Source organism: Mytilus trossulus, chromosome 4 (genome assembly GCF_036588685.1).
Source record: "Mytilus trossulus isolate FHL-02 chromosome 4, PNRI_Mtr1.1.1.hap1, whole genome shotgun sequence".
Classification (NCBI taxonomy): Eukaryota; Metazoa; Mollusca; class Bivalvia; order Mytilida; family Mytilidae; genus Mytilus; species Mytilus trossulus.
Genome location: NC_086376.1, coordinates 75,488,032 through 75,514,394, shown reverse-complemented (window position 1 = coordinate 75,514,394; position 26,363 = coordinate 75,488,032). Strand labels below are relative to the sequence as shown.

The window sequence follows — 26,363 nt, the reverse complement described above, 5'->3', positions numbered from 1 at the left end:
GATTCTTTTCACAGTATTAGATGCAAAACTTAATTTAAGAAATGTACATAATATCTTCAATTTTTCACTTATTCTTACAACATTTGTATAAACTTCAAGATTATAAAAAACCGTTTTTTTTTTTTTTTTCTAAAGTGAACATTGATTGGTTAAATATTTCTCAGTGTGTTTGAATTTGTTTGATAGCCTTTTGGTCATGACTGTTTGTCTCTAATATTTAATTAACTGTGCATTTGTATTCAGATATCGCAGATCAAATTTATTCGTTCTTTGTGTAATCATACGTTTTTTGATTGAGTTAAGTCTGCTAATTGATATTTTATCGTATGTTTTTATATGTTGTGATGTTATGCTATTGTTTCAGAAAAAGGGAGAAGGTTTGGGCCCATTAAAACGTTTAATCCCGCTGCAAATGTTTGCACCTGTCCTAAGTCAGGAATCTGATGTACAGTAGTTGTCGTTTGTTTATGTAATATATACGTGTTTCTCGTTTCTCGTTTTGTTTATATAGATTAGACCGTTGGTTTTCCAGTTTGAATGGTTTTACACTAGTAATTTTGGGGCCCTTTATAGCTTGTTGTTCGGTGTGAGCCAAGGCTCCGTGTTGAAGGCCGTACTTTAACCTATAATGGTTTAATTTTTAAATTGTTATTTGGATGGAGAGTTGTCTCATTGGCACTCACACCACATCTTCCTATATCTATCAGTTTCCGCATTTGTCATCAAGTGACCAAATAATAAATGATTTCTTAACACTCAATTCAAACATATTAAGGTATCATTGTAAAATTGAACCACATGCAATTAAATCGTTGTAAGTAATGATGTCCTATGGTACAATAATATTTTAAAGAGATCACAGCTTAACCTTTGTAATAAAGCATCGAAACTGTCATCAATTGCAACGTATTTTAATGAATTTTACAAGTGAGAATATATTTGCTATATCAATGTATGAAATGTCCATGCGAAGAACAAATTTGCACTCGAACTATATTTGAACCCTTCTCACTTTTACTGTTGTTTTGTTTTAATTATTCGTGCTGGGAATGTATACAGTATATATATTTTTTAAGTTGTCACGTTAGTATTTAATTCCCAGGAGCTAGAGTGCTTTTTTGTTTATTCTATTTAAATCAATGTAGCTAAACACCAAAATACAGCATCTACTGAAAATGTATTCCAAGGCTGAGGGAAAAATCAGGTGAAGAATAAAAATGAAATAATTCTACATACAGGTGGAAATTTCTGAAAGTACTTTTATTTAATTTAACTGATTATGTAGGATCTAAGTCAGTGTTACAAAGTGGTGAATCTTTTTTAAAAGGCTATCATTACCACTATGGGTAAGGAAATCCTACCTGGTCACCTTTATGGATAATGTTAAATCGGAAGAAACAAATCTGTTATTACAATATATGACCGAAATATATTGTATTGAAGCTTCAATGCCATGCATTACTATGCTACTCCTTTCAAATAAACCAAATTTTAATTTCCGCAAAGTAAGGAAAAATGAACAGAAGATTAAGATATTTAGGAAATAATTCATGCAAGCTATTTAACCTTATTCCAGTTTTGACATTGGTAGTCACAGTCACAAGTTTTAGCATTGGTATACTACTGTTGTCTTTATTTAATATATAGAACATTACAGTACAAAGAGAAAGTATACCGATAGTTCTATACATAACAAGTTGATTCTTGTTCATTCTGCATGTTGCTTTTATGGCTCGAATGTGTCAATGTTGTCCATAAAAGCCTTATCTGTAGCATATAAACTTTCCAGGTTAAATATATATTTTTTCCAATACAATTAATTTCCTTTAAGAACAGTAAAATCCAATTAGGATAAAAAAAAAATCTCAACCCATCAGCTTTTGAGTAAAATTGTGAAATAAAATGAAGAAAAAATTTGTAAACAGTGTCTTATCTTTCATGAAAATAAACTCGTTAAAAGAATCATGTCAAGAACAATAAACCATGATATTGTTTTATTCAAATAAATGGTAATGATGAAATTAATTTATAATTGTATAGTTTTGTTCCCTTTTAAACCCACTTAAGATAGTAATGACTGTTAATGACCTGAGAAGTTGAAAAGAATCATTTTATGTCGTGAACATAATTGGGTTTATCGGCATCGTTTCAGTGGTGAATAACGACGACGGACGTACAATGTAGAAGGTGAGTGCCCCTTTTTGATCGCCAAACATATCTAAAGTTTGTCACTATCTATATGGTTTTGTAGAATCAAAACGCCAAATATTTTCTTAAGAATCAGCAACTGCAGTTTACCGATTATTTAATGCAAACTATATTGCAATGGTTGTAGCATTTAGAAATTCAATGTAATTTAGGCGAATATTTTCATAAAAGTGTTATTCAGAACTTCACATGGACATGTATGCTATTCATTGGTCGTAATGACTGCCCATATAGCTACATACAAACTGTAATCATCTATTGCCAATTCCAGTAAAACAATCTTATTATATTATAATAAAAGAAACCTTCTTATTCGTTGCAGCAAGTATATCTTTGCAATTTATTTTATAAAAGGAACATTTGATTTGATCAGAAAACCTTTGAGTGACAAAGATATAACATGTAGTGAAGAAGTTTTAAACAAACCCTCAAAGATAAAAAAAAAAAGAAAAAAAGCGACAATTCCATGGCTAAATAAATAAAAAGGGAAGAAAATGAAAAATAATAGCCTGTACACAAGACACAACATATAAAACAATAGGCTAAGCAACACGAACCCCAACAAACATCCTCCACATGTTATTACAAAACCTGTAAATAATATAATTCGGTAGGTCACATTAGAGAAAAGGGAACAGGATTGTAGTTACGACACGGGGAACATATCCGATATTATCTGTAAAACAGATATTCCATAACAAATAACAAATATTATGTTCGAATATTCACTTAATTAATTTATCAATGTATTTCAATCTACATTTGAAACCACATATCTTGATAATTCCGCAATATCTGAGATCCCCACGCGTTTTGTGGAGTTCATGTTACTAAATCTTAATAGAAAGTGGTTTTATTTTTACTCTTTTATGATCACTTTTACAATGTAGTTTCTAGTCAAATTACTTATGAGATTTGAATTATCATATGGTATGTTTAGCCTCTATTTTATTTAATTAAGCATCAAAAGATTGCTTATCAAAATTGTTCAGTTTATACATTTTGTTTTGCACTAGGACGAAATGTGTATACAATGACCTGACGATATTTTGATCTTTTGATCCTTATTCCTCATAGTTTTTGTCTCTCTGTTTTAATTTGTGTGTTTTTTTTAAATGTATACGAAATAGCAGGTGGTTCTATTTTATCATAATAGGGAGGTTTGCATTTTTGAACCGCACAGTCATTAAACAAACTACATTAGTTGATTTTACCTTGGTTACTATATTTGATAATACGACAATGCAAGCTAAGAAAGAAATAGACCTTTGCCAAAACAGAATTAGAACTCATTATAGATATCAGGCTTAATATACGACACGAACGATACTGGCTTAGTCTAAAAAAGACACATCAATGGCGCAGAATCAAAAGAGGTGGAATGTCAAAAGCAAACCGAGATTGCAGAGGTTTGAAAACTGAAATTTCAAATGTATATAGTCTAAATCTTGCTAAGCCAATCTTTGCATAGTATAAATTCTCTTAAATTTTCCGAATATATTGACACTTTATAACCTACACAGTAAATTAACAGACTGTTTCATAGAATGAGTGATATTGTGCTTCAATCCTTGGGATGAAAAAGTTCGCCAGTAATGATATTTATCGAAAAATATGCAATTATCAAAGGTATCAAGTTTATATTAATTAGTACAGCAACTTCTCGTATATCACCTTGTTTATGACGTTGACAATGTGTTTCCGTACAGTTTTATTTATGACGTCAATTAAACATGCAGGTTCGCGGAAATTTAACGTCGTCCGCTTCAAATTAAGAAATGATGTTTTTTACCCAAAATACTTCATTTAGAACAGTTTCAAGCGCTGCAGTATATAAAGAATAACCATACATTGTCTCGAAATACCAATGTTATTTGTACTCGGCTCGAAACAGGTAGAAATGCTCGGCACAGCCTCGCTTTCTACCTGTTTCTAAGCCTTGTACAAATAACATTGATATTTTGAGACAATGTATGGTTATTCTATATGTATGACTCCTTCAAAAACTATTCAATGTAAAATTATATTTAGAATATTTAGAAGTATTTTCTTTTATAGCACTCTATTTCATTCAAACAAAATAATAGTAGTGCAATATCATTACACTTCATTTCTAAACAATTATGATAATAGTAGCATATATATAATTCATAACTCAGATTAATTTTCATAATTGAATATAAACTTTATTTACAATTTTCAAAATTTATATCTACATGAATAATGACTGTATTGAAATTAATCGACAAAAATATCTTTTTATTATACCTAGATAATAAGAGCTGAATGAAATGAAATGCTAAGTACTTGCAAGTATGCATTGTAATAGGTTTTTCGGTGTTTTGCTAAAATTGGAAAAGCGTGCTGATATAATTAAGATTTTGTTATTTCAACGAAAATAAATACATATCACAGTATTATGATAAACTGAAATATTATCTTGAGAAAATTATTGTTAAGCCTAATTGTTTGCTCATGAGACCCTTATTCTGAAATTTACAAACAAGTAAATGTTTCAGAGCCTTTAACAAAACAATACTTTTTTTGTGATGTTATCTCTTTAACATTTCACAGTTCAGCGAATTTGTTTCCTTTTTCATATTTCTTACCAAACTTATATAATACAAAAGATATATTAGCTATAGTATATAATTCATCTTTGTAGATGATGTGTATTAGTTTATAACCCGGATTTGTTTTTTGTCTCAATCGATTTATGACTTTTGAATACCGATTTATTACTGTTCCCTCTATATTTAAATCTTGCAGATGAATACGGAGCCTTGGCTCACACCGAACAACAAGCTATAAAGGGCCCCAAAATTACTAGTGTAAAATATCAAACTTGAAACCCAACGGTATAATTTATATAAAAAACGAGAACCGAAGAAACGACAACTACTGTACACCAGATTCCTGACTTAGGAGGGGTGCAAACATTTGCAGAGGGATTGAACGTTTTAATGGTACCAAACCTTTTTCCCTATTTTACAAAATATCATAACATCACAGCATAGAAAAACACACGATAAAATATCAATTGGCAGGCTGGACTCAAATAAAAAAAAAAGGTAAATTAATACGCTTTGAACGAATACACTGACTAGTTGTTTTCCTCCCCGTAGAATGGCAAGTGTTAATGGTAGATGCCTCACAAAATTGTCGATTGGTAAATAAAACCTGAAAAATTGTTATAATCTAAACAGAAAAGATAAAAATGCATTTTTTTAGTAATTATTTATAAATAATAAATTTGAATACATTTTAAAAGATGAATACCGTAAGAATTGGAAAGACCCACAAGGATGTTTGCACGATCAAAGAAAAAAGATAAAATGATTTCATTAATTTCAACGCTATTACATAATGGAGAAAAACGAAGTGATTAAAAAGAAGTAAAAGTTATAATTTTCATTCTAAATATAGAACTCTAATGTCTTTAAATCAAAACTAGCTTGAAAACTAGAATCGGTGAACATTTTGTCTCTGATCACATAGTTCTACATAGGCCTACATTTACTGTTTTACCGATGGACGACTATATAAAGGGTATCTTTTTTTTCTCTTTAAAACATTTATTATTATCTTCTGATCGGATATTAAATAAAATTGTTGACACAAACTATGACTGTTATTAACAAAACCTTTAGGAATATTGAGTTCTCAAAAGTATTAATCTTGGTACTACGTTGTGTGTTTATATAACTCTTTTTTTTTTTTTTTTAGCGTCACTGCTGAGTCTTTCGTAAACAAAACAATCGTCTTGTTTATAAACTACCAATCATTGTAGCTATGATGAGATTATTGTGAGAAAGTAAAAAAATCGTTTAGATTTCCTCCTGCAAACATTTCTAGTTTGTCGGCTTGTAAGACGGTGGTACACGCTGTGGTAATCTTTTCGTTTGCCTACTTTCTGTTTGTACCTTTTGATATATTTAAATAATTCTAAGATGTATTATTCTCCTCCTATTAAAACAGAGCAAATGAGTTTGTACCACGCGTGAAAAACTTACAAGAAATTTAATACAATAACGGATGTTCGTGTATAGTTTGAATGAGTAGTTTATTCAAAATGACAAGATATCGAAATAAGTTGTATGCTTCGTTTTAAAATTTATTTGCATCAGTTGAGCTAATATTCAAAGATTAAGAAAAAAAGTAGAAAAAAATACCGTATATAGTTTTAAAGATTTTTGTGGAAACTTTCTCCCTTTCATCAGAAGAACCTTTACGTAAATTTTGATAAATGTTTACAAAGACATGTGTGAATGTTGCTAATAGCCTGTCAAAATGGTGCGGAAATAATTATGGCTGTTTATTTCAGAGAACTCAACGGTGAGAAACAATTCACAGACAACTGATTCTATTAGTTTTACGAAATTGAAAGCGATTCAAGTCAGAAAGTGCAACCTCCTTTACCTAACATCATTCTCCGATAAAAGAAGAGAAAATTAATGTTATTCCACGGATTGACTTTCAACTATTTTTGTTAACCGAATCACTTACTTATAAAGGACGAATATATGTGTGATCACATGTTTACACCTCTAAACTGTTCTCAATAGCGTCCTTTTAATAATTGGTCCATACTGATTGACATTGTGTTGAGAACTGTTTTTTGCAAGATAACATAAATTATAATGAAGAACAAAATGACAAACGTTAACTATTACAACCCTACTTTAGTACACACAATCTTGATGTGCATCTGCCAAGATGCGTATAAATTGTACATGTATAAAGATGCATGTAAACTCTATGTTGCCACGTCTTGTATGCCTGTTAATGTGTTCCATTTTTTTTTACAAACAGGACAAGTCCAGTCCGCGATCATTTCGTTATATGGTTCACTACTGACACCCTGGAAATATATAGAAGGTTAGTAAAATCCATTCGGAATTCGGCCTATGGCAGTTTTTATTCATCATTGTTTGTAGCAAGATGTAGGACGTGGGTATATTTGTCCGTCAAATACACTCATTATAATTTTTGTATCAAGCTCGAAATATGCGTATTATATTTTTTTTTTAAATCTCGCTATTTTTGTTAGGCGCACATTGTACATCGTATCAATGCCTATTAATTCCTCCCTGTGTTGGTATGTAATTTTTTTTTATTAGCGCACAGCACAAAGGAACAAGTCCTTCGAAATGTTGTAATTTGTAGATTATTAATGGTAACTATTAATGTGATTTGTAGCTGAAAATGGAAGGCTTGATACCTTTGACAACTATTTACACCATTAGGTTGATGCCACTATTGGTGTACGTTCGTCCCCGAGGGTATCACCAGCCCAGTAGTCAACACTTTGGTGTTGACATGAATATCAATAGTGTGGTCATTTTTATAAATTTCATGTAAACAAAATTTAGAATTTTTAAAAAAACTAAGGATTTTTTTTATCCCAGGCATAATGTTACCTTCACCGTATTTGGCATAACTTTTTGAAATTTTGGATCCTCATTGCTCTTCAACTTTGTACTTGTTTTGGTTTATAACTATTTTGATATGGGCGTCACTAATGAGTCTAATGTAGACGAAACCCGCGTCTGGCGTTCTAAATTATAATCCTGGTACCGTTGATAACTTTTGAACATTATTGGTTCATTGTTAGCTTAGAATTCTCTAGGATTTAGTTGGGAAAACGCGAAAACATCAATGGCACATATTGTAAAAAATCGAGTTCGTGTAGCTTTAGAATCTGATTAAAAACCGATTTATTGGAAATCATTTCCCATCGCCAACTTTTTGCGTCATACTCATCACATCGTACTTGTTGAGTCATATTTTCAAAATTTTTGTCTTTGCAACAACAAAACAAATCACATTTTACAAGGAAAACAGAAATACCAAGTTATAGAATAACATTTTATATTATCTCCCAGCTGAATTTATATTCATTTTTACAAAGTATTGCAACATTCATTGCCAATTTTTTTAGGAAATCGGTCAAATTAGCGCTGTCAGCATTTTTTTTACACTGTTTATGTTTCACTTTCTCTTGGTTAACATCAATTACAATTGATTGTTTTATCAATCGTTAAATTGAAATTTTAAAGAATGAACTATACGTTTAAGGGAACGTAAGATGTCCTCATGATAAGATTTAATTATGTTATGTAACTTAGAACCTTTATTGACATTTGATCTTGTTGCTATTTGGTGCAATTTCAAGTTATAAAAGGAAATTGAGGAAGTACAAGACAACGGTTAATTATTATTTGCCTTTATATACCGTAATATATAGATGTCATTATAAATACTTGTGCATCTTTTTTGTTCTCTCTACTTTTGTTTGGAACACAATTATTATATAACAGAGAAAACTAAAACAACATTAAATCAACTGTTATATCTGGAATAAATGTATCTTTTCTAATTTAACTTCCGTGTATAGTATTTCGAGCTAATGATGAATAATGGTTCACAAAAATAGAATATATATTTGGTCAGTATTTTGCATCACATCTATTGTTTGGGGACATAAACGTAGTTGATAGAAGCACTATATATGTGACTCACATGTATCAGTCAGAATTTCAACCTTGCTTAAACAAAAACGCATTAGTCAAGGAAAGTTACACGTTATAACTTCAGAAGGATCACTCTTAAACCTTTGAAATCACTGGATGCCTAAATACGCAAAATTGCATGGAGTTATATGATTAAGCAGGGACCCTAAAGTAGTAGCCAAATTCAATTTGATTCAATTTTGCCCGAAAGATTGGAACTTTGCATATTTTTTAATTCTTAAGTAACATTAACGTTTACTTTCACTACCTCTTTTGTGCGTTTCGACAATTCAGCCTGCTTAGTGGGGCCTAAATAACTGAAATTCCAAAACATAATACAAATGTTGAAGAACTTATAAAACCTAAAAAAAAAAAGGTCTATATTTAACAAGGGTAAGTGTTTGAAAAGTATTTTACAAATCATGTTGAAACCAAAGCAGTTTGACGAACAACCCGCCAGCAGCGATAATACATAAGACAATTTCAATATTATGAACCACAAAGAAATCAAAAGTTAATAGTTTGTGAAACAACTCAGGTAAAAGATTAGACAAGAATTCAAAAAATAACAATTTGTTGAATATCAATAATTGTTTACTTAAAAGCAGGAAAAAGGGATCGGTTAACTAAATATTGGTTTCAATTCTTCAATAGTTCAATATGTTTGATAATATATATATATATATATATATATTGAAACATTAATTTGAGTAACTATCAATGAATCACTTGAAATCCTAATGGTTCATTGGTTGCAGCATACATTTTACTCTAAACATCAATTCACTGAGTAGAGAGGTTTTCTAATTATTTTCGATAAAGCAGCTAATATGAACGTCTAAATGAAGGACATGTGCATATAACAATAGTGTTGATAGGGGCATTAGCTGTAAAATGTATGTTTTCCGACAAACTCAAATTTTCATAATGATTTATAACAAGTCATACTTAAATGTAAGTCTTAATTAAAGAATGTATCGTTTGCACAATTAAATGCATGGAATCGATAATATGCTTCATTTATCTGTTTGTTAATGTGTCATTTAGTCTTTCAATTCAGCATTTTGTGCGCATGTTAGTCTAGATACCATCTATTTAGCCATCGATATGAACTCCGAAGACTGACAAATGTCATATATTCCGATATTAACATAAATATAAATAGGTAGTGAACACGTGCAATTAAATTTCTCTATGTCTGTTTGATTTTGTATCATATGTAAATTATCGTTTTACATGTATAAATATGACCTTTTTTGTGGATCGAATCAGTTAAATAAATGGTTAACTTTTCCTCTTAGTAGCTGAATACTCCTAGAACATGATATTTAGGATAATATGCATATAGGTTAAATGAAGTTAAATCATAGATTTTTATGTTTGGGCTTATTTTGACAAAGAAGGATTAAACAGGCTGCTTAAAAGCGAAGTATTATATCCAAAATCGGCTTTTTTTATACTCGAAACACAAAGAATTGTATTTCAAATCGTGTTTTAATCGAAGCCGTCGCATATTTAGAAGAGAAATTTATAAAATGTGCAAAACATATAATTTGGTTTTAAGTTTTATTATCTGTTAATTTTTGAACCTTTAAACAAGCATTAATTTAACATAAATGAGAGTAAAACATCATCATGGAGATTGAAAGAAAGATCTCTTAAAGTATAAGGAAAAAAGTATATTTGATTTGATATTCTTGTAATACCTCATTAAAACTTTATGGACGCCTGGTAACATGATAGATTTTTATGCTATTCACTTAGCTTGTATATTTTTACTTATATTACAAGTTGTAGTTTCTAACAACTAATTTATTTTTTTTATCTTAAAGAAACATACTGCTTTATTAAGTTAGAGTAAAAAAAACAAAGAATTATCAGATAATAGTAATAACTACAGTACCGCAAGAAATTAAAAACTACTAGTACATGAAAAGTAATTTTTTTGACTGTTATATAATATGATGTTATTCTCTTATTCCAATAAATATCCTTGGATGTAAGTGCGTGATATCACAATTATAATTGCAGAGTTAGTTGTGAACTTGGGACATTTCTTTTGTCAGCTAGGAAATCCTGTTCACATTCAAATAAAACATGGTGTGCACGTGCATAACGTCACAATTTGAATTAAACCGTCATTTGTATCTTGGAAGACGCTGGAGATCCTAATGGAACTTTCTATTAGTCTCTTCCGTTAAGAATTTACAGGAAATAATATCAAAAGTCTACATGAATTTGTTCAACTTTTTATAGTGCTTTTTCAAATTAAACTTGAGGCCTTTCCCCGTGACTGGTACGTCAGGTTTGAAGAACAAAAAACTCAAAATTTTATATCAGAATTAAAATTCATTTGCATCTCAACATTGCTAGCAACACAAAGTAGTAAATGATACTTTAAAAATGTGTATTAATCTCTGATTTGAATATGTAGGAAAATGAAGTATTTTTGATAAAATGCTATTAGAACACACTCAATACTCATGCTATTTGGGTTTTTGTTTTAATTCGTATTGAAAAACTTGCACTGTTACATGAAGAGCAATGTTATAATTGCATGTGAAGCCGGTTGATATTGACAAGAATCTGTTTGTAAACACGAGACCAAAAGTGGCATTCCCTTATGTTTCACCCAGTGCATGTTAGCTTGTGCAGGCCTAAGATCAAGACAAACACAAAATATATTTCTGTAAATCTTTTCAAAAAGGACATTTTGGTTATATTTGAGCAAAAGTCTTATAAATGTCCTAAATACATCAAAAGTTTACATGGAGCTGATACATGCTAAATAAAGAGGACACCAGGGAACAAACAATTGAGAAAAAAAACCAATAGTTATCACTTAATAATCAGTTAACATTATTTTGGCTCTTCCTATTTTCATTGTTCGGTCATATTAGCGCTGTCAGCATTTTTTCGAATATTTGTGTTTCACTTCCTCTCGATTTACATCAATTATATTTGATTGGTATTTCGATCGTCAATTTAAAGTTTAAAAGATTGATTTGTACGTATAAGGGAACGTTATATGTTCTTATGATAAGATTTAATTATGTTATGTAACTGAGAACCTTTATAGTTATTTGATCTTGTTGCTATTTGGTGCAATTTCTAGTAATAAAGGGAAATAAAGGAAGTACAAGACAACGGTTAATTATTATTTGCCTTTATATACCGTAATATATAAATGTCATTATAAATACTTGTGCATCTTTTTTGTACTCTCTTATGTTTATGGAACACAATTTTTTTTATATAATAGAGAAAACTAAAACAACAAAAAACCAACTGTCTCTGGATCAAAGCTATCCTTTCCAATTCAACTTCCGTGTTCCGTGTTCCGTGTTCCATACTATTTTGATACATTAATTTGAGTAGCTCTCAATATATTATTTGAGATCCTACTTCTTAGAATATTCAATAGTTATTAAACAGTTAAAAATTATTGGCTGCAGCATACTTAAAAAATCAATTAATAAAGTAGAGAGGTTTTCTAAATATTTTCGATAAAGCAGCTAATATGAAGGAAAACGAACGTCTTAATGAGTGCATGTAAAATTAGTGTTGATTTGAGTCACATTTCATGATAAGGGCATTAGCTATAAAATGTATGTTTCCGGATTGACTCAAATTATCATAATAATTTACAACATACTTAATCCATTTTTAGACGGTGACGTTCCCTTGTCACAATCTTACGGTGTTTACATATCTCAACTTGTACGATTCTCTGGTGTATGTAACAATGTTTAAGATTTTAACGAGAGAAATTTATGTATTTCAGAAAAATTATTACACCAGGGTTTTCGATATCACAAACTAGTCAAAACATTTACTAAATTTTATCATCGGTATAAGGACATCATTCGTAAATATAGCTCAGCATGCAGACTTCTTATACATTTAGGTATTTCACATCCAATTTGTTATGGAAATATTCTTTAAAAAGCACAAAATTGTCAGTATTCACCTCAGAAACTAACAAAATCTTTGAATAGACTTATCAAGAAGGGATATAGTTACGATACTGTTGGTAATTAAAGATTGCATATTTTGGCGCTAATATTGATTCACTTATAGGGTCGTTGTTGGAATGACACGGGTTATGTTCTTCTCATATATGTTATGATGGTATGATACTAAATCCCTAACTGGAAGGATTGTGCCTGATGTTCACATGATGAAATCATAATCTTTCAGTCAGTTTTATTGAAGTCTGGAGCTGGCATGTCAGTTAACTGCTAGTAGTCTGATGTTATTTATGTATTATTGTCATTTTGTTTCTTTTCTTTGGTTACATCTTCTGACATCAGAACTGAATTTTAATGTGCGTATTGTTATGCGTTTACTTTTCTACATTGGCTAGAGGTAAAGAGGGAGGGCTGAAATCTCATAAACATGTTTTACCCCGCCGTATTTTTGCGCCTGTCCCAAGTCAGGAGCCTCTGGCCTTTATTAGTCTTGTATTATTTTAATTTTGGTTTCTTGTTTACAATTTGGAAATTAGTATGGCGTTCATTATCACTGAACTAGTATATATTTGTTTAGGGGCCAGGTGAGGGACACCTCCGGGTGCGGGAATTTCTCGCTGCATTGAAGACCTATTGGTGACCTTCTGCTGTTGTTTTTTTCTTTGGTCGGGTTGTTGTCTCTTTGACACATTCCCCATTTCCATTCTCAATTTAATTAAACGTATATCTCAATTATAAAATGTCTCGTATGCACAGTTAATGCATGCAATCGATAATATATGTCATTCATTTGTTTATCAATGTGTCATTTGGTCTCTTGCGGAGAGTTGTCTCATTGACAATCAAAATATATCTTTTCTTTATATTCAGCATTTCGTGTGTATTTTAGTCTATCTGTTTAACCATTGATATGATCTTTGAAATCTAACGAATGTCATATAATCCTATATAAACATAATTATAAATAGACAGCGAACACATGCAATTGAATTTATCTAGGTCTGTTTAAGTTTTCTTCATATGTAAATCATCGTTTGACATGAATAAATGATCAGTCAAACATATGGTTCACCTTTTTTTCACAATTTCAATGTTGACATTCTTTCCTCTAAGTAGCTGAACACGGCTCATACACGATATCTAAGGTGGCATGAAAACAGGTTTATAGCTGACTATGCGGTATGGGCTTTGCTCATTGTTGTGAAGACCGTACGGAGACCTATAGTTGTTAATTTTTGTGTCATTTTGGTCTTTTGTGGATAGTTGTCTCATTGGCAACCATACCATATCTTCTTTGTATATTAATAAAGTTAGATTATTGCCTTTTGTGTTAGGGCTTATTTTCACAAATTAGGGTCTAAAAGGCTGGTCAAAAATTAAGTATTCTTTCAAAAATCTGCTTTTGTTTATACTCGAAACACAACGAATCGTTTTTTAAATGTTTGTTTTAATCGAAGCCATCGAATATTTCAAAAAGAGAAATTTATCAAATGTGCAAAATATATGATTTTGTATTTAGTTTTTTTTTCTGTGAATTTGTTAACCTTTTACATGCATTAATTTTAAATAAATGTGAGTAAAAATATACATCACTGGCATCGAAAGAAACGTTTTTTAAGGTCTATTTAAAGTATAAAAAAAAGTATATTGGATTTGATATTCTTGTAATACCCTCAATCGTCTCATTAAAACTTGTAATTTGAGAGGTTTTTATGCTATTCACTTAGCTTGTATATATTTACTTTTCACTGCAAGTTAAAGTTAGCGTTTCTAACAACCAATTTGTTTTTTATCTTGAAGAATCATCCTGCTTAATTGAATTGGAGTAAAATCAAGGCATAGTTAGATAAAAGTAATAATCTACAGTACCGCAAGAAATTAAAAACTACTAGTACATGAAAAGTAAATATTTTTTACTGTTATTGAAATATAATATTCTTCTCTTATTGCATTAAAAATCATAGGGTGGGCATGCAAGACATCACAATTTAAAATGTAACGTCAGTTGTTTTATTACCGAGGGACATTTCTTTTGTCAGTTAGGAAAATTATGTTCTTATTCCAATAAAACATGGTGTGCACGTGCATAACGTCACAATTTCGATTGAACAGTCAGTTGTATTTGGAAGACGCCGGAGAACAAAATTGAAACTTCTGGTAGTGTCTTCCGCTAAGACCCTACATAAAATGATATCAAAAGTCTACATGTATTTGTGCACCTTTTAAAAGTGCTTCGTCAAATCAAAATGACTGTCTTTCGGCTTAAATTATAAGACTGGTTCGAAAAACGAAATTCCGAAATTTATAATAGAATCGAAATTGTTTTGCATCTTCACATAGCAAGCACCAAAGAGTTATAAATTAAATGATGCTTTGAAGTTTGTATTATTTCTTGAATTGACCATGTAGGATGATGAAGTCTTTTAAATCAAATATATTTTTGGCACACTCAAGCTATTTAGGATATTTTAATTAGTAATGAAAAACCATACACTGTAACATGCATAGCAATGTTATAATTACATTGAAAGCCAGTTGAGATAGACTATAATCCGTTATTGAGCATAACCCTAGAGATGTGATTTCCTTGTGTTCTGCCCGATTGCATGTTAGTTTGTGAAGGCCTTAGGTCAGGGCAAAAACAAAATTTCTTTTTAAACATCTGTTCAAAAAAGAAATTTTAGTTAATATTTGAACATTAGTCTTATAAATGACCTAAATGTATCAAAAGTTTACATGGAGCTTTCACCTGATAAATAAAGACGAGACCAGGAATCAACAAACAATTGGATATTACAATATCATCCCACAGATAATAATCAGTTGATATTTGTTTTACTTCCATGCAGGATTTTAAGATTTGACCTAAAGCCAACCCAATCTTACTGTTTATCTCTAAAAGAGATCATGTTCTGATCAATTTCAGATACATGTGCGTCTGCTTATATTGTTGCATATTAGTATATGCCGAACATACAGTATTATTTTTAAAACCACTTGTGTGAAACTATAGCGTTTTCGTAGAGAGATGTTAATAATACCTTTTCAATAGATCCAACAGAAAGTAGAAAAGAGAAACACGATGGTAGCGTTAAGATTAATACAAGTGTTGAATATTTTTCAACAGGAATATAATAATGTAGGACAATAACATTTTGATAAGACAATTGAAATACAATATTGATATGGCCTACCTTCCTCGAATCAGATCTATCTTCAGAAGTGATCAAACAGGTGGTAACGAATAGTCTATTAAAGTCACATAATTTTCAAATCATCCGTTCATCACATATCAATCTACAGAGAACAAGATAAAGAGTAAAAACCGGAATAACGCATCATGTTGTATAACGCTTTTCTACAGAATAGATAACATTTCTTTAAGAATGAATATTTATAGAAATTATACATAACTCTGACATATTCAATAAAATACACGAGATTCTTTATAGATATTCTGTGTTAGAAATGTTATAATGAGTATCGTCTCACAAGTACATTTTTTTTTAAATCCTTGATTTCATCGAAAATTCAAACAGGTTTCTTACATTAAAAGAGTGATGAAAGATACACGAGGGACATTCAAACTTATAAATCAAAACAAACTGATAAAACCATGACTTTAAAATATACTTATTCACCGCTAGGAGAGAATAATATTTGTGTTCTTTTGTTCAGTTATGAAACACGAGTTATGATCGAGTGTCAACGATTTCAATTTTTGAATCCAGAAACGGACTCGGTGCCCAGTGCGCTAAGGATTATAGAATTTTACACCGGTGATTTCCATTGGAATGGAGTGGATTTTATAAGAAGGAAGAGATGATTGATAGATATAAAAAATCATGAAACACGCAAATTGAGTGACATAAAATGTGCTTATTCATTGGAAAGTGGTATTTGACGAACATTTAAGTTTATGGAAAAATAAATATAAAACTTGATTTGATTTTGATTTGTTTAAATAAATAAATGAGTAATGACACACAGTTGAATGGCTGTGCAAATTTCATTTCACGTATGAAGAGTCTTGGTTGAAATCTGCCTTGAAACACTAACTCTTTGGCTGTAACAAATTATATAGAAATATGATAACTTACTTTCAATAGAATCCTTTAACAAAGATAATTGCAGGATAGCAGATGTAAAATTTTAATATATATGAACTCTTTATGTGAAGCTTCACGGTTCTGATTTTGAATACTCAATATAAGTACCCATTTTGTCACCTTCACTTATAAAAGCCTTAACATAATCATCGCCTAATTTGAACTTTTTACATACCAGCCAAAAATCTGACCAAGATGAATCGAATATCGGAGACAAATACTGAAAAATTGAAATATGGAGAATTTATTAAAGACTCTAAATCATTTCACAGATTGACATTAGAAAATGACACCCAGCGAAGGGGTCAGTCCATTTTTTCTAGCGTTAATATCACCTTTTGGAGTGGAATTTTTGGCTACATTTAAATTAACCAACGTTTCAATCAGGTTAATCCTGAAATTTTATCGCGACAAAATAGAGTGTGGTAAAGTGGCAGCTTTGATTTACACTTAACTGCACAAATCTTAATCTGCCATTGCTATTGTAAACTTCCGAAATTTTTCTACAATATTGACAACCAAGACGTCTGTATAATAGGGTTGGCAGACAAACAAGAGAGAAGAATAGAAGACAATTGAGCAGAAAACAAATAATTCAGACGAGAATGTTACGTACTTAAGACAATGCATTTTAATGATTTTTTATGGATCTGTTCGACGTTTAGGTTTTTGATGTAAGTTTTATAACGCCAGTAATGCGTCTTTGAAACATAATTATGTTGAAGTGGGTTTTTTTAAACAAAAAAGTTTAGTATTCTTTAATATCCACTAATATAACACGGTAAATCTTTAACCACTTATTTCATGAGTAGTTTGAAATTTTAGTAAATTTAGAAGTGATTTTTGTAATAATTTCCTGACAATGCTCTGTAAAAAAAAATGTGTGTAAAGGCAAACAACATCCAGCCTATTACATTGAACAACGAAGAACTAGAGATAGTAGACAGATTCACATACCAAGGATCGGTCATAGATACCAACGATAATGCAACAGCCGACATAAGGAATAGAATTAAAAAAGCAAGAGCAGCATCATATAAGCTAAGAAAAATATGGACATCAAACCAATACAGAAGAAACACCCAAATGGAAATTTATAAAAGCAATGTAATATCAGTGTTGCTATATAGGTCAGAATGTTGGAAGATAAGCAAGAGAGATGAAGATAGACTTAACACCTTCAACACCAGGCACTTGCGTAGAATCTTTAAGATATTTTGGCCAACTATGATATCCAACGCAGAACTGCTACAAATAGCCAACATGTGCAGCATAACCAACACCATTAAGATCAGGAGATGGAGTTGGATAGGTCATATCCTGAGAATGGACCCATGGAATGATTGTAGAATCGCCTTGACATGGACACCACCAGTAAAAAGAAATGTAGGAAGATCAACAGAAACTTGGAGACGAATGTTAGATAAGGAAAGAACAGAATTTGGATGGAGAACATGGGGAAAAGCACAAAAAGCAGCAGCAGTCTGACTCAGATGGATGGCTTCCTTTCGCGCCTATGTGACACATGGCGCTAACGGGAGTTGTAAGTTGTTGTAAGCTCTGTAAAAGGATGTTAACAGATTTAAGTAAGGGTTTTTTTAATGATAGTTTTGACATTAATTTGACATAATTATAAATATTGACAATAATTGTACCAAAACATCTGTTCCTTAATCCATGTTATGTCGCCAATCTATTATCATTTGACAATTAACAATTAATGATATATTATTACAGTGCCAAACGGCTAGTTGTGCTTATCATTTGAAAGCATTATTTTACAAACTTCTTGAGGGTCAATTACATATAAGTGAATATTTCCTTATGTTCCTCGTTTTAAAACAATTGCGAACGTTTAGTTTGAAATCATCAGGTATTCTGATCGACAGAAAAACACTGTGTAACGTGACCTTTAATTTTATTTATAAATGATACATGATTTTAATATGAGCTTCAGCATACAATCTTTACGTTAAGATTTTGAACACCTGCGAATTGATGTGAAGCAGAAATGATTGATTTTAAATACGCAAAACCAATGTTAAAATTTTAAACGTCATAGATTAAGTACACAAAACATGCTGTTAACTATAAGTAATCAAATAAAAAGTTATGTAATTTGCTGTTAACTGTACAAATGTTAACTATGTTTTATATGTGCACGAGACAATTATCACGGATATAGCATAGACAGCGGATATGCCTATCATCTTCCATGTATAAACTATAAATGGTTTACTTTTTTAAATTGTTATTTGGTTGGAGAGTTATCTCATTGGCACTCACACCACATCTTTCTATAACTATAAACGACAGGATAAATATAAGTGCATCCCTGCTGACTGATTTGTTTTTTGTATTCGTGTGTTACAGTGTTCCTACAGAGCCATTCTGTATCTGTATCTGTATTTCCCACTTGTGAAATTAGGATGGGTACGTCACAGATTCCTTTCGGCTATTATGTGACGGGTTGGTCTGCGCACAATTAGTCGCGCTTGCTGAGGAGTGCTGATTTAGACTCCTCGGTAGTAGTGGCGCACACTACTGAGTCTTCCAGATGGTTCCAGTTTATTGCAGTGCGCACAAAAATAGAGTTCTTGTATTGTTCTGTCTTACTGGTTGGAACTATGACCGCACGTTTGTTGTTACGGACTTGGTGGTCTATAATGTTTTTTGTAACAAAGTTATTATATGTTGTTGCTTTGATTTGTCTCTTTGGTCTATGAAATTTAATTAAATCGTCGGGAGGAAGCGCTGGTATCTTCCCCTCAACCACTTTGAAAAAGAAGACCAGTCGTTGTTGTTGGCGTCTTGATTGTAATGACGGGAGCTGAAGTTCTTTTAGCATTTTTATCATACATCCTTCCTCTCTTGATTTGTAGTCTTTGGTAATGAATCTTGCACCTCTCTTTTGTATGGATTCTAGTTTGTCAATGTCTTTTTGGGTATATGGGTCCCAAATAATTGATCCATACTCCATAATTGATCGTATGAGAGCTATATATGCTGTTTTACGGCATTCCATAGGACAGTGTTGTAGGTTCCTTCTAAGGAAGCCTACAGTAGAACTGGCTTTGTTACATGTATTTGTTATTTGTTCTTTCCATTTAAGATCTTCTTGTATTTGGAGTCCTAGGTATGGGTTGGATGACACTTGTTCAAGAGTGTGGTTATTAAGGTTGTTAAAACGCTAACTTGTACTTTTCAGGCTAAGCATATAACATTTTTTGGCGTTGAAGCGCATACCCCAGTCGTCGGCCCATTTTTCTAGTGATTTGAGATCCTCTTGTATTTTGTTATGGTCATTTTGGTTTTTGATTTCCCGGTAGAGCAAACAGTCGTCTGCAAATAGTCGTACTGATGAGTTTACTGCCTCTGGGAGATCATTTATGTGACACAGGAAGGATGGTTCCTAGTACCGTTCCTTGGGGGACTCCGGATTCAACTGAAGCATTTCTTGAGTTTTCTCCATCAAGTTGGACTCGCATTTTTCTTTCGGTTAGGAATGAAGTTAGCCATTTGTGGATATTTCCTCTAATTCCATATTGGTCTATTTTGTGCAAGAGTCTATCATGAGGTACTGTGTCAAACGCTTTTGAAAAATCCAGAATCGCAATATCTACTTGGTTTCCTTTATCGTAGGATTGTAGCATATCATGGATTGTAATGGCAAGTTGGGTCTCACAGGAATATCCAGATCTAAAGCCGTGGTTTTAGTGATGTTAATACATTATGCTTTTCTAGATGTTTAAGTATATGACGGCATATGATGTGCTCAAGAAGTTTACATGGTACTGATGTCAATGAGACTGGCCTGTAGTTTTCGGCCGCATGTTGGTCTCCTTTCTTAAATATGCTAGAGATGTTTGCATTTCTCCAATCCTCTGGTAGTGTACCACTGTCTAGTGAGAGCTGGAATATGAGTGTTATTATTGGTGCCAGATGTTCGGCGCATTGTTTTGTTTCTATAAGCTTTTTTCACAATAGTCCATGAGAGGTTTGTACAATATAATAAAAACGTACGTCACATGCTCTTCAAAATAATGTCATCGGTAACGCCACAGTTTAAGAAGCAAAAGACTTTAAAAGTCTCCTGGTTTTTCTAAGAAGTAAATCATAAAAGAACGGAACCATTATATTGTTACATATGTTTACATCATATAAACGTATAAATGCAATAATCCAAATACTACACATTTCTCTATTAGACTGGTACTATTAACTACAGATGTAAAAATTAATAACTTCCTTTATGTTTCATAGTACTATTAGTGGGTCCTTGTGTGATACATAAAACATAAGAATATATATGTTATTGGTATATAAAAGAGCGTTAAACCAAAGTGAATGCAATACACACTTCCGTCCGAGAGTGGTTTATACAGAACTGGAGTAAATATGACGACTCTTAAAGCATATTATTCATAGATCAGTTGAATCAAAACGTTATCGAGCCTTCTTTTTCTTGACTTTATATGTATATATATCCCATCGTAATTTTATCTTTAGTTTTTCCTGATTGTAATTAAACATGTTTGAAATCATTGGAAGTGTTTAGAAAGTAAAATTGAGAATGGAAATGGGTAATGTGTCAAAGAGACAAAAACAACAACCCGACCATGATAGTTTTTTTTCATATGCACATGTTAGATGCATAATTTTGTATACAACATGCAGCTTTGTTATGATTCACCTGAAACAATTATATCAAGTATTTTATATTGAATGCATATTTTATGCAATTAATGGACTTTGTTGATTTTCTAACATGCTATTCCAGATGTCTTTGTTATGTCAGGAAATAACAATTTTGTGAAAGGAAAAAGATTTAAAATTCTATTAAAGCAATATTCAATTTTGTATTAACCTGCCATGTTATGATTCACAGCTAACAACTATTGCTTTAGTTTGATATTGAATGCATATTTTATGCAATTGGTGTTTTTTGTTTAGTTTTCACTTTAACATGATAATCAAAGTTTCTTTAATAAAGCCTGCAATGACAGTTTTTACAAAGGAAAGAGTTAAAATTCTCCTAATCTTTATCCATGAGTATTTTACCCTAATGAATTTCCGTTCAATGTCTAGTACTTTTTTTTTAAAACAAATCTGTTAGAGTCTTCAAAATTGAAAGATGGAATCTATATATGCATATCATTATTAATTTATTTAAATACATTTAAATAGACCAAAAGACAAACAACAGTCTACTGAACACACAATAGATAACATAAGACTGAGCAACACGAACCAATCGAACGTGTGATCTCAAGTGAAAAGTCAAATCACAAAAATACTGAAATCCTAGGAAAATTTAATCGAGAAGTCCCTTATCAAACGAGTTTGAGCACGTGGTAACCACACATTGTAATATATTCGTCAACCTCTGTGCAACAAACGTTTCATAGCATTAAACAAACACGATATGGGTTCTTTTTTTTAATGAATGGCATTTATAAAAATTAAAAATATAGTGCAATGAGCAACAATTGAGATAGTTTAATAACATTCTGAATTAAATTGGTCCTTAATAGAGAAAGTGCATTGTGCAATTCAAAATAGAATAAAAATAGAAGATTTCCATATGAAGTTTCTTTGAATTGCATGTTGAATTAACAGGATTCTAAAACATTTTGCTATTCTACAAAAAAAAATGTGGGAGTGAGTTTCAAATATAATGAGAGAAAAGAGATATTTAAGGAAAAGAAGACATTAACTGCTTTTTTATTCGACCTGTATCATTAATAAAATTAACGGAACAAATTATTCTGCTCCAGATTAGCTTTTTGACGTCACCTTCGTGTTAAAGATGATGAGATTGTTGTTACTACAAATTGTAATATATTCGTCATCATCTTTGCAACATTTTTTTTTTTATTATTACAGTAAGCAAAAAGATATGACGTCCGTACAATTTTAATGGGATCCTCTGTGCACATTTTTTTATAGCAATAACCCAACACGATATGGTGTCCGTACAAGTTTTAAAGCGATTGCTTCAATTTAACGTTGAAATTATGTTCACTAAGCGTTTGACAGATTATGCATAACTATTCCATGATATCCACATAGTGAACATCTTATTTAATATTATATGATCAACTCCTTTAACATTTCATTCTGATATATGTGTTCGATGACAGCGTATACAAAGGTACATTAATTCATTACGACATGCTCATGATTTTTCATCACATACCAAATTTTTTAGTCGTCTTTGTACCGCAGTTTTTTTAAATCGACCTCTATGGCTTTTCACTAAGGTTCAAACGGGGTCAAACCATTATTTTGTGCAACTTGTGTATTATTATACTCATTTAATACAAAAATGTATGCAAAACATGCAAATGACAAAAATACTCTTTTTAAAACTGTTGTTAAAAGCACCATAAGGTTCCGAGACAATATCGACTCTATATAATAGCGTGCATAATGTAGAATGTTCCATACATTATATAGTTTGACTGTCCCTTTTGTATCTTTCGTCCCTCTTTTATATGATCTGCATCAATATAAAAATGCAAACTTTTTTTTTGCACATTTGAATAAGAAAATAGAATTCCTTGTCAGTAAATGATTTAACGATGCCACTGCTGGTGGACGTTTCGTCTCCGAGGGTATCACCAGCCCAGTAGTCAACACTTTGGTTTTGACATGAATATCAATAATGTGGTCATTTTTATAAATTTCCTGTATACAAATCTTTGAAATTTTTGAAAAACTAAGGTTTTTCTTATCCAAGGCATAGATTACCATAGCCGTATTTGGTACAACTTTTTGGAATTTTGGATCCTCAATGCTCTTTAACTTTGTACTTGTTTGGATTAATAAATATTTTTGATTTGAGCGTTACTGATGAGTCTTATGTAGACGAAACGCGTGTCTGGCGTACTAAATTATGATCCTGGTACCTTTGATAACTATTTACACCACTGGGTCGATGCCTCTGCTGGTGGACGTTTCGTTCCCGAGGGTGTCACCAGCCTAGTTGTCAACACTTCGGTGTTGACATGAATATCAATAATGTGGTCATTTTTATAAATTTCCTGTATACAAAATTTTGAAATTTTTGAAAAAACTAAGGATTTTCTTATCCCAGGCATAGATTACCTTAGCCGTATTTGGTACAACTTTTTGGAATTTTGGATCTTCAATGCTCTTCAACTTTGTACTTGTTTGGATTTATAAATATTTTTGATTTGAGCGTCACTGATGAGTCTTATGTAGACGAAACGCGTGTCTGGTGTACTAAATTATAATCCTGGTACCTTTGATAACTATTTATACCTAATTTAAAGACGATTAAATATTATAGACATGTTTGCATCACCTTGGTATTCCTATAGGCAACCAAAGTAATTTGTGTTTGCTTTCCAATGCTGTCATGTTCTCCTATATGAACCTAATCGAGGTTCAATTGTCTTAACATTTTTTATAGTAGGTTTAGATAAATCTTCTACCAAAGACCTATCTTATCTAGACACTTATTTCTACTTCGCCAAAATATTTTTAAACAACTAACACTTTGTAGTAGGCAAAATTAACTACATAAATATATAAAAAAAGCAGTTATTTATAAACAAGTAAAAGTAGGAAACGGTCATTTTGATATAAACTATTAAAAGACTGGACAATAGATTATCACGTCATTTCAGTTTTTTGTTAGTTTGTAGATTCTGCCAAATGTTGTGGTATTATCAGTAACCTAAAGACCATTTACTTGCAGTCGATTAAGATCTATACAGCCGAATTTCAGACTGTTCAGGTGATGTTATTTACCTGTGAAAATCAATAACATATTGAATTGTTTAAAAGAGTCTGAATTGACTGCAAGAGCAATGTCTGAAAAGTGCTGAAATTACCTCAGTCGTCAATTAATCTAAATATTATCTGAAAGAATGCACATAATTAAATAATTTATTGATCGGTCTTTTTAGATGATATTGAGATTGAATGACCAGTTTGGGACTTAAATTGGTTCGTGTTCAATTCTCATCAAACCCCCAGATTGATACAATATAACAAAGAAGATGTGGTATGATTGCCAAAAAGATAACTCTCAACAAGAAACCAAAATGACACAGAATTTTACAACTTTAGGTCACCGTACGGCCTACAATCATGAACAAATCCCATACCGCATAAAAAGTCCCGAAATGACAATGTAAAACAATCCAAACGAGAAAACTAACAGCCTTACGTAATCAATATGAAACCCAATCCGGGAAATTTACATTTGTCAGATTTACTCTAGCATACAGTATGAATTCTTTATTTAGGCAAATAGTATTTATTTATTAGTCATTGGTCAATTATTTCGAAATACTAAGGATTTTCTTATACTTGTATAATGGTTATTTTTTAAGATTCCGTTTTCGGTAACCCAGTTAGAAAATATTATTTCAGGTCACTATCAAAAGCATTGCATGCTTACTTGAATTAAAGTTTCTGAAAAGAAATGAAAAGTATAAAAATGATTTATTCTTAAGATGGAAAGAGTTCAATGTGCATCAATTAAATTTAGTCAAATACCATTCTGACTTTAATTGGTCCCTAATAAAGAAAGTGCATTGTTTTATTCTAATATCAAATACAAATAGAATATTCCCATGTGAAGTTTCTTTGAATTGCATGTTAAATTAACAAGATTCCAAAACATTTTGCTATTCTACAAAACGATTAAAGTGGGTGTGCGTTTAAAATATAACGAGAGAAGTGGGATATTTGAAGTAAGGAAGACATTACATGCTTCTCTAATTGACCTTTTGCATTAATAATATTTACGCAACAAATGTTTCTGCACCAGATGAGGCTTTTGACGATAAATGTCTCTTCACTGATTCTCGAGGCAACAATATACGTTATATATTAATGTATAAGAATATTTTGGGTTTTTGTTCTCATTTAAAACGGGAAAATGAGTATAATTGTTTGTTAGTAAATGAGTATATTTATTTATCTTCATCAAAACAGTGCCAAATGCATTAAATGCTTTCAAATGTGACATTTTGTTTCTAATATTTCTTTCGAAGCGACCAGTGCTTGGGACTTAACGGCATGACTGAGACTTTGAGTACAGCAATAACAATATTGTTGTAACAGACGTAAACGATCATTGTATTTATGTAAACGAAAGAAATCATGAGAACTCTACTACAGAGTAGCATCCTAGATTTATTAGCTTGAGACATTACCAATAATTAAAATATTAATTATTCTTCTTCTGTAACTACTTGAGAAATTGGACGTTATGCACTTTTGAAATTTAAGGTATTATAAGTTTATTGATGTAATTTGAATTGAAATGATCTTTTTGTCAGTGATTAAAGATAATTAGGTGCGAAAATCGTTAATAGCAAAAACTTTAATTGGTGCAAAGTGCTTAAACGATGACATAGCAATGCAATAATTTATTTTCAAAACACGAGTGATCAAAGAACAAAAATTAATTGGTATCCTGGAAAGTTTTTGTCAGTGGAAATCATTAGGCAAATAATGTGAGCTTCATTGAAGTGGTATGCGCCTTATTACCACTATTTCAAAAACACGAGGAAATACGTTTG

The 26,363-nt window shown here is 31.3% G+C and overlaps 1 long non-coding RNA gene across 1 annotated transcript in view; it reads left to right on the top strand.

Moving 5' to 3' along the window:
* The first annotated feature begins 7,006 nt into the window (after nucleotides 1-7,006).
* The window catches only part of LOC134715982 (uncharacterized), a 45,637-nt gene continuing 26,280 nt past the window's right edge, over nucleotides 7,007-26,363 (top strand). The window contains exon 1 of the long non-coding RNA XR_010106822.1: nucleotides 7,007-7,086. This is a non-coding gene — a long non-coding RNA (uncharacterized LOC134715982). The remainder of the gene's footprint in view (nucleotides 7,087-26,363) is intronic.